The 8653-nt window shown below is 38.5% G+C and overlaps 1 protein-coding gene across 1 annotated transcript in view; it reads left to right on the forward strand.

Annotated features, from left to right (window-relative positions):
* Positions 1-1360, forward strand: part of LOC137969854 (BTB/POZ domain-containing protein KCTD5-like) — an 11691-nt gene extending 10331 nt beyond the window's left edge. The window contains exon 6 of the mRNA XM_068816241.1: positions 1-1360. This exon is cut by the window's left edge and continues 210 nt beyond it. The gene's annotated coding sequence lies outside the window, so the exon portion shown is untranslated.
* Positions 1361-8653: the final 7293 nt, after the last annotated feature.

An 8653-nucleotide genomic window follows, 5' to 3' on the forward strand; every position in this document is an offset into this window, starting at 1 on the left:
GAGCTTATTAAAGGGGAACATCTAATTGATATTACTGCATGTATATACTAAAACTGTAGATAAAGGCACGCTCTGATTGGGTACTTAACTCTGAATATCCTTTGCTATTCACCTCAGAGCAACTCACTTAGGATTTGCACCTGAAGATGTTGCAATCATTGCAGGAATAAATGAGTTAAAATCATCTTTTTGTGCTATATTATCTCACTGTTTTAGTATATACTAAAACAACTATTGACCTCAGTGTCTGTGGCTAGTGGTGGATATTTACCACTCGCCACTGACACTGGGCAAATAACCGTGGCTAGCCACCTCAACTTTGATAATTAATTTGCTGGGTAAATAATTTGTTTACTAGGTAAAATATCCACCACTAACCACTTCCTCTTTACTGAATATTAATTTTGTTAATGTTATTATAACCATAATAATATTACCGGTATTATCATTATCGTTGTCAGCAACTTCATCATCATTAAAACGGTATTTTCATATCTTATTGGTTATCAGCCGCCTTGATAAACCTTGATAAACTGGACAATTATTGTGTTCATTTAGTATACACCACACGATTAGAATAACTAAAACGGGCTTAAAACGACCTTACCCAATCAATGATTAGGAGCCATTTCGTTTTTCTTTGGCAGTTACTTGCCAGTTACTTGTACCTCTGAGTCAATCAATGTCAATCAATTGGAATCCAAAGCACCATTCACTTGTGCCAGGAATACATGTTCGTGTGCATGTGTACTTATGTGTTTTATCAATGCGCACTAGTTGCACCTTCTTTCTGAGCTTATTTCATTTTAATTTTATAAGAAATTAAGTAGTCAAATAGTTTATAGCTGTTATGTTGTATTGGAAAGTGTATTTTTGATACAATTCAGGGAGTTACTGTGCTATTAATTGACTTCCTGGATTGTTATCTACATTGTACTTTGCTCTGTTATCACTCAGGACACTGCTTGCTGACTGTTATTTATACCAGAGAAAGAGTCAAGACAAATTAGAATGACCCCCCCCCCCCCCTTCTCTGTGCTTGATCAACACTCCATCAAATCATTACAAGTACAAAATAAGGGGGGCGTTTTGATGAAATTATGCTATTGTATGTTGTGAATCTTCGTTAATTTATTCTACTCTTGCTTGCTTTTTTTTTTGACAAACTTGATTCACTGACTCTGGTGTTTTATTAAGAGTCGGGCAAAGGGGAAAATTGACCAATAATCATTATTATTTAAGACATGACTTGGCCATTTATTATTAAAATAACATGGCTTGGTTGTTTCCATCATCTCAACTTACTTTCGTTTGCAAGAACTATGACAAAATGCTCTGCTAATAAACTCTGATAACCTCCTGTGCAAAACCTTAATTTTTTAACCTCTGGTGACTTCATTACAGTGTTTTTTTCTGAGATGCTTGTTTTGGTTTGAGCGTAAAACACACTGTTCCTTGTGCCTCCGCCATTTTATAGAAGGAAGGTCACTTGCCACATAAAGCTGCTAAGTATTGGCAAGCTACCTTGTTCATTGGTGTGTGCTTTGCTTAACAATCTTTTTTTAAGCGTTAGACTTTTAAAACTATGTAGTCGATTTTATTCCTAATCGTTTGTATAGTTCCCTTCATTGAAATGCTCCATCTCCAAATTATTTTGTTCCCAGGTGTATTTTTCGGTCCCCTGTCCCCGATTCCTGAAAAAATTAGAATCTGGTTTCTTCTCCCAAAGCAGGCCTTACTAGAGTTGCTACGCCTCCCATCCTGTACCTATTACCAGTAGTCGGGTAATTTCAGTTACCACTTGCAATGACACTATTGGTGGTGCCATATGCATCGATGATGTGACTGTGGAAAGTAACTACGCGATTGCAATTGCTACGCTTAGTGATTGGTTTTAGAACGAGTTTCAAGCGAGTGTCGTAAAACCAAAGTAATTACTTTGGCCAATCAAAATGGACAGAGACATTCCAGTAAACCAAACAAAACTCAGAGTAATTACACGCAGCCTACACAAAGCGCTGGAAAATGTGCACTTGCGAGCCACGAGTGTTTTTGGTTTCATTTTTGATTGGTTGAAAAAGTAGCGCGAGAACTTTAAACCAATCACTGAGTGAAGTAATGCAAAACCAAAGCAATTCCCTAATTAGTTTCGAAAACCGCTCTATCAACCAATGAAAATGAAAACCAAACCAATCGTGACTTGCACGCGCGATTTTTCCCGCGCTTTGAGCAAGTTGCATGAAATTGCTGCGAATTTAGATTGGTTCATTGCGCCGTTTGCATCTGCTGTGATTGGTAAAAGTAATTAATTTGGTATTTGTTTTACGACACTCAATTGAAAACCTCTCTGTCATCATATTAGGGTAAAATTTTACTCCAGGAACAGCAAGTTTTATCCTTTCAAAAACACGCGTTTTAAAAATATATTTAGCTTAGAAATGAAAAGTACTATTGTTGCTTGTATTTATTTAATTAAATTAATAGTCCATGCCGTCATGTGAAAGTCAATAGGGACTTTAAGATCTACGATGGCGACGTCACCAAAAATGTCACCTCAAAATTTAACTTAACGCTAAAAACGTCAGGTTTTCGCGATTAGTCCATCTCGTTCGCGTCGTACAATGTAGGCGAAGTATCCCAAGACTAAATTTGTATGAGCGGTTTCAGAGTGAAACTAGAGAATGAAAGAGCTCCTGTTGTCGTCAAAACCGCAAATGAGGTAATTTCACGTCGTTGGTATGCAGAGTACTGAAAAAATAGACAGCGTCTTTCATATGGCCTTGAAAAATAAAGGTAAAAACAGAACGTAAAACAAAAATGCAAAGCATTTCATTGGCTTATCAAACAAAAACAAACGAGCGCGAATTTTCATTGGCTTATCGAACGTGAATGCAAACAACGTCATCTCTCCATGGAACTTTCTGGAAAGTTTTGCTTTGACGTCATTTGGAGTGCAGTAATGTGATTGGGCAACCGAACTGTTTACTGCCCAAATTAGGAGTTTCCTTGGCGGGAATAAGGAGGAGCTTTGTTTTAATCTTGCCAAACATTGGTCCGTGAAACAAACTGCGCACACTTTTCCAAGGACGGTTATACGAAAGTCGCTCTATGCGTAAATGCGTTCCGCACGTGCAGCACGATTTTTTTTTCTTTTTTAATCAACGGCATTCTTATCTTGTGGCGTTCTCGTTGACGACCGCGTCGTAGATCTTGAAGTCCCTAAGGATGCGAGTAGACAGAGCAGGTTGAAAATTTCCCATTTTAATTGAGTCTGGAAAAGAAGAGTGGCCAGCAGATTTATTTATTTCTTTCGCCATAAATAGATCAAAGCTAGCAAACATTTTTAGGGCGGAAAATTAGTAATTGTTTGGTTCTAGCAGATCTTTTTCCCTTCCACCAGTGTAGCCCAGCGATCATGCGTGGCGGAGCACGAAAAAAGTTTATAGTCATCTATCCCACCCCACCCACCATCCTAGGAAAAAGGTTGTCTTAAGGTATTCGGTTTGAAAGCTAGCGCAAGGGCCTCAGTTGGTTTTTTATTTTATTTTTTAGTCTGTGGCCAAAAAGATATGTTTTAAATTTCGCTTTTCTGACAGTACTCTCAATTTAGGCAACGCATTTTTCGCGATAAAACCATTGGCTTCGTCGATCCACTATTCTTATTACCATTGCTGACGCGGTTTTCACAGCCCATCATTACAAGATAATGATTAATTAACATTTATACAAGCTAAGATTTCAGAAAAATCAAAAAGAAAATATCTACTTATAGTGATGATTTGTATATTTGTATATTTCCTTTGTAAAAGCTGTAAAAATTGTCCGTGCAACTTGCTGGCAATAAATATGATTTTAGCTTCTGTTTTGAGTTTACTGAAACTTGGAAAACGTCAAAAGTTCAGTAGATATTGAACGTTCATAATCCGCAGTGATCCCCTGATATGTTTCGTCGGGAAACACTCAGCACTCATTCTTGGAGTTTTGGTTCCCCCTTTTTTTCTTTTTTTTTTTTTAATTTAATAATTTTAAATACTTATTTTTTAAATACGCACAGTTACACCATAAAACATTGCAAACTACAGTAAACAATACAATAACTATTGCAATACGAACGTGACATGAATTACAGCACTACCAAGCACTAATTGCATTAAAATTACTTGTTTCAGTCTAACATGACAAAAAAAATTATAATAATAGAAAAAATAAATGAATACGACTTCTAGCACTTCAAAAAACCATTTCTTTCCTTTGGGGTTACATTTATAACTATAGTTTTAAAATAGAGGAATCAATATTTAAAAATTCAAGGTTAAGGGTTTAGGAGACTCGTTCCAGCGGGGACAGAAGCGGCTTCCATTTCTTTGAATTTCTTGTTGTGTTGTTTTCCAATTGGTGCGTTTGTTTCAGGGAAAGCAAGAAGTTGTTTTGCGTTGGGCATCGTTCTTTCGAACGGCAAATCCAAATGTAGTGCTTAGCCATTAGGCAAAAAAAAATAATTTGGAGTTTAAAATTGAAGTTGTGTCGCTTCAGGCCTAAGGCCTTTGTTCTCTTTTGAAAGCATGTGGCACGCCTGCAGCCATATGGAGAGGTCATTCCAAAAAATTCTAGTTTTTTCACACGCCCAGAATAAATTTAACAGATCTTCTTTTTTATCATGGCAGAAGGTGCATGTTCCGTCCTCTCTAATTCCTATTTTTTGCAGAAAAGTATTGGTCGCTAGCTAGCCGTCTATGTAATAATCGGAAATTGAAGTCAATAGACCAATTTCGATATATTAAAATTCAGTCCAAAACAAAAGGCATCATCACGAGGCTCTGGGGAATAAACTCATACAAACCGTTATATTTATTCCCCAGAGCCTCGAGATGATATCTTTTGTTTTCGACTGAATTTTAATATATCGAAATGAGTCTATTTAGTTCCCTTTGCATGGCACTCATCTTATTACAGTTATTAAGTAAATGTTGTGGGCTCAGTCTCCAGCCGTGGGTGTCTCGGTTCGCCCGTTATCCTCCCATGTTGGGGAGGATCGCGGGCGCACCGAGACACCCACAGCTGGAGACTGAGCCTATAAATGTTGCAGCTCAAGTCGTGCTAAATGTGGAAATGGCAAATTTACCATGTTGGATGTTGAACGAAAATAGATTCGGGCTCTATTGTGCACAAAAAGCTGCTGTTGGTTGAACAACGTTAAGCAATCATATTCTAGTTTCGAAAATTTGGTGACATCCGCTTCATCTAGCCTCGTAACGACGAACAAATATTGAAATAATATTTGATTCAAAATGAGGGCAATAGGTCTAATTAACATAAATACAAGAGAATGTAAAGGAGGGCTCCATTTATGAAAGTGGTTTGGGTAGCACAATAATATTATTTATTGAATCGTAGTTGCCATTAGCTCTAAATTAAAGAGAATCAATATATGTATGTGCGGCCCTAGAAGGGTATGGTTTTTGGTCTGAAAAATAGGGTATCGATTTCGACCATTTTGGTCTGAAATAGGGTATGTTTTGTGCACCGTATGTGTTTTAGAAGAAGCTACTTCTTCATCATTAGGCGATAAGACCATCTCAAATTATTACGCCAACCGTGAAACAGCTGAAATACGGTATCGAATTTTCGGTCAGGTCTGAAATATACTGTGGCCCGGAAGGGACATGCTACTTTTTTTCAACTCGCGACTTTTTTTTTTCAACTCGCGACTTTTTTTTTTTTCAACTCGCGACTTTTTTTTTCAACTCGCGATTTTTTTTTTTTTCAACTCGCGACGTTTTTTTTTCAACTCGCGACTTTTTTTTTCTCAACCAGCGCCCTTTTTTCGGCAAATGAGAAGCCGCTGTTTCAAAATAGTGGAGACTCACGTGAAACACTTTCTTGCATCCGCCATGACTTTCAGCGTTGAGAATGGGAAGCTATAGGAAAAATTATAATGTCTGGTTTAATATCTTAGTTGCCAATACTTCCCTCTCTTGTTATCTAAGAGTTTTATAGCATACTTTTTATATGGAGAGTCCCTTATAACTCCGGACGTGTTATTGCAATCATTTAATAATTATGTATCGGAAACTGAACGGGAAGTAATTGAGAAATGCTGTGTAGCGAATTTTATGACTACTGCTTGGTGTGTTAAGTATCTTCGATTTTTTAAAAGGTCAATGTCGAAGGAAAATGCCAGTCAAATCTTAACAGAAGTAGCTCACAATGACATAATTCAAAGGCCACAATACGTGGCCGAATGCTGGAAAGATATACTAGGCTACCTTAAACCCTCATTTCCATCCGTTGCGGTCATGGAAAAAATTAAAAGCCAGCCCAGCAGTAATGGAGGGAAAGAGAGTGTCTTTAAAAGCACTTGAAGTCCTACATAAGGGGTTTAGATGCCACGAAACTCGGTAGATTTTTGTGCTTCGTAAGTGGAAGCGAATTACTCCTGTTTCCTGAGCTACAGATCACGTTTTCGCAGCTCGAAGGCAACTTAAGAATACCAGTATACGTAGCACATTCTTGCATCTTTGTCCTCGAACTCCCTTCTAATTATCAATTATTTCAAGAGCTGTGGGAGGAGTTTGATAACATCCTTCCTCTTATAATTAATTCATAGGAGATGAATTTATTTTGGACTGATTACCCTCGATCACTGTTAAAATTTTTAGGTTGTGTTATTTGGAGAAAAGTGATTGGGAGAAAATGGCATCGGGAACGTCATCTCCAAATGTAAATTTGTGTTATTGTAATCACTTTGCGACTATTTCAATCTTTTAAGTGATGACGAACTTGAAGGTACATGTATGTCTCTTCCTCAATAATGAAACTGGTCGGAATGGCTCCTAATTAGGGTGAAGAAGAAAATTTATTCTCAGATGTGGCACGTTCACCATGGAACGCCAAATTTAGCTATTTCACGTCAACTTGTTGTTTTACAATCAACGCTGACGAAATGTACGAACACGAAAACCGAACGTTGCAGTGTGTGCGAAGCTGCTGTTTTGTTTGCAGATCTTAAGCGTTGTCCTTGACGGTCCCGTTGTTGTTGCTCAAAGTCCCTAATGAAAGTTAAATCAATATTTAAGAAATACAGTCTAATAGTTCACGGTTTTCGCAGCCAGACTGCAACTGGGATATTACTGATCAAGATTAAGATCTGATTGGGAAAGAAAGTCAAATCATTTAGTTGCAAACTTAAACGGTTTGTTTGTAACATGCCTAGATTAAAAGGCAAAGATAAAATCCTTTCTTGAACAAATCGCGGCCGAACTACTAGTAAGAATTAAGAGTGCTTATTATCATTCAGATCTAAAGTTAGAAGGGGGTGCAGGGATGGGGCAGTGGTGAGAGCAGCCACCTCCCACAAATGTGACCCGGGTTCAATTCCCAGACTCGGCTTCATATTTGGGTTGAGTTTGTTGGTTGTCCTCATTAGGTTTTCTCCGGTACTCCGGTTTCCCCTCACGCCTGAGTGACTCATCCCACATTTGACGCCAGATCTGAGAATCGAACCCGGGCCACATTGGTGGGAGGTGAATGCTCTCACTACTGCGCCATCCCTGCTCTGACCCATAACCTAGTGGTACTAGCCGATACACAACCTTGAACTTATTGGGAAGCAAACAACGTTAAATTTTGTTAGCGCTCATGGTTTTTCTCGTCACACGCAGATGTTCATATGCTGTATAAATCACAAAGCATTTTCAAAACAAGTCACCAGTTTCCTATACACCACAAGGGTTTCATCTGCAGTCGAAGGATAACTCAGTATTTCGTCCTCCATGAGTAATTCTGCGAGCTCTTCAAATTCTTGAAAGCTTGTTTCCGAGTGGGTTGAACAATACATTTCTTCGGTTATTTCAATGTCCTCTCTTGGCGTATCCGTTCCGATCTGTCGTATACAGGATAGATAATAGCTTATTACTACCCTTGGGTCATTGTTAGTTTGGCCAACGTTAAGCCAGAGAATACGACGAATATAACCATTAATAGCACCATGAATGGCAAATCCAAAAGGTTTCAGTTTGTCGTAGCCATCCAGGTGCCACATGTAGTTTGGACCCTGAAAGGAATACTGTCGTCTCCGAAATACCCGTCTTGGACGCGAGAACACACCTTCTGGGTCGAGGTATTTCATGATGACTCGTACTGTTTCTCTTTTCACTACCATGCAGTAATCTGTTGTAAGCCTTTGGTGCATTTGTCGATATCAATTGAATTGCCACTACCAGAGATTTCGCTTTCGATAGCACTTTTTACATCAAGCAAACAAGTAAATATCTTCCTTCGACAAAGACCTTTGGACCTAAGTACTGTCTTGAGTTGTCGTAGACTGATACAAACACCATGAAGACGAGCCAGAAAAGACAAAATCTCTGTGTACGCAAGGCCAAGACCGAAATATGTAGCTATGAGATCATCTCGGTTGTCCGGCGATTCGAGAGCAGATGGAAAGTAATCCGGTTAAGACATCTTGGCTAGAGGACGGATGGAGGAGAAGGAAACAGGTTTCAGCAATTATAAATGTAGTTGTTAAACTTGCCATGTGAGGGTTACCTGTTTTATGAACACTGATGATACTAAATCATAGCGCACTGAGTCCTAAGTACTTGACAACAGGAGCCCAACGAAGCATTGTCTCAACAGCAAGAAACCGAAAGGA

The sequence above is a fragment of the Montipora foliosa genome, chromosome 9, assembly GCF_036669935.1.
Source record: "Montipora foliosa isolate CH-2021 chromosome 9, ASM3666993v2, whole genome shotgun sequence".
NCBI classification, from domain to species: domain Eukaryota; kingdom Metazoa; phylum Cnidaria; class Anthozoa; order Scleractinia; family Acroporidae; genus Montipora; species Montipora foliosa.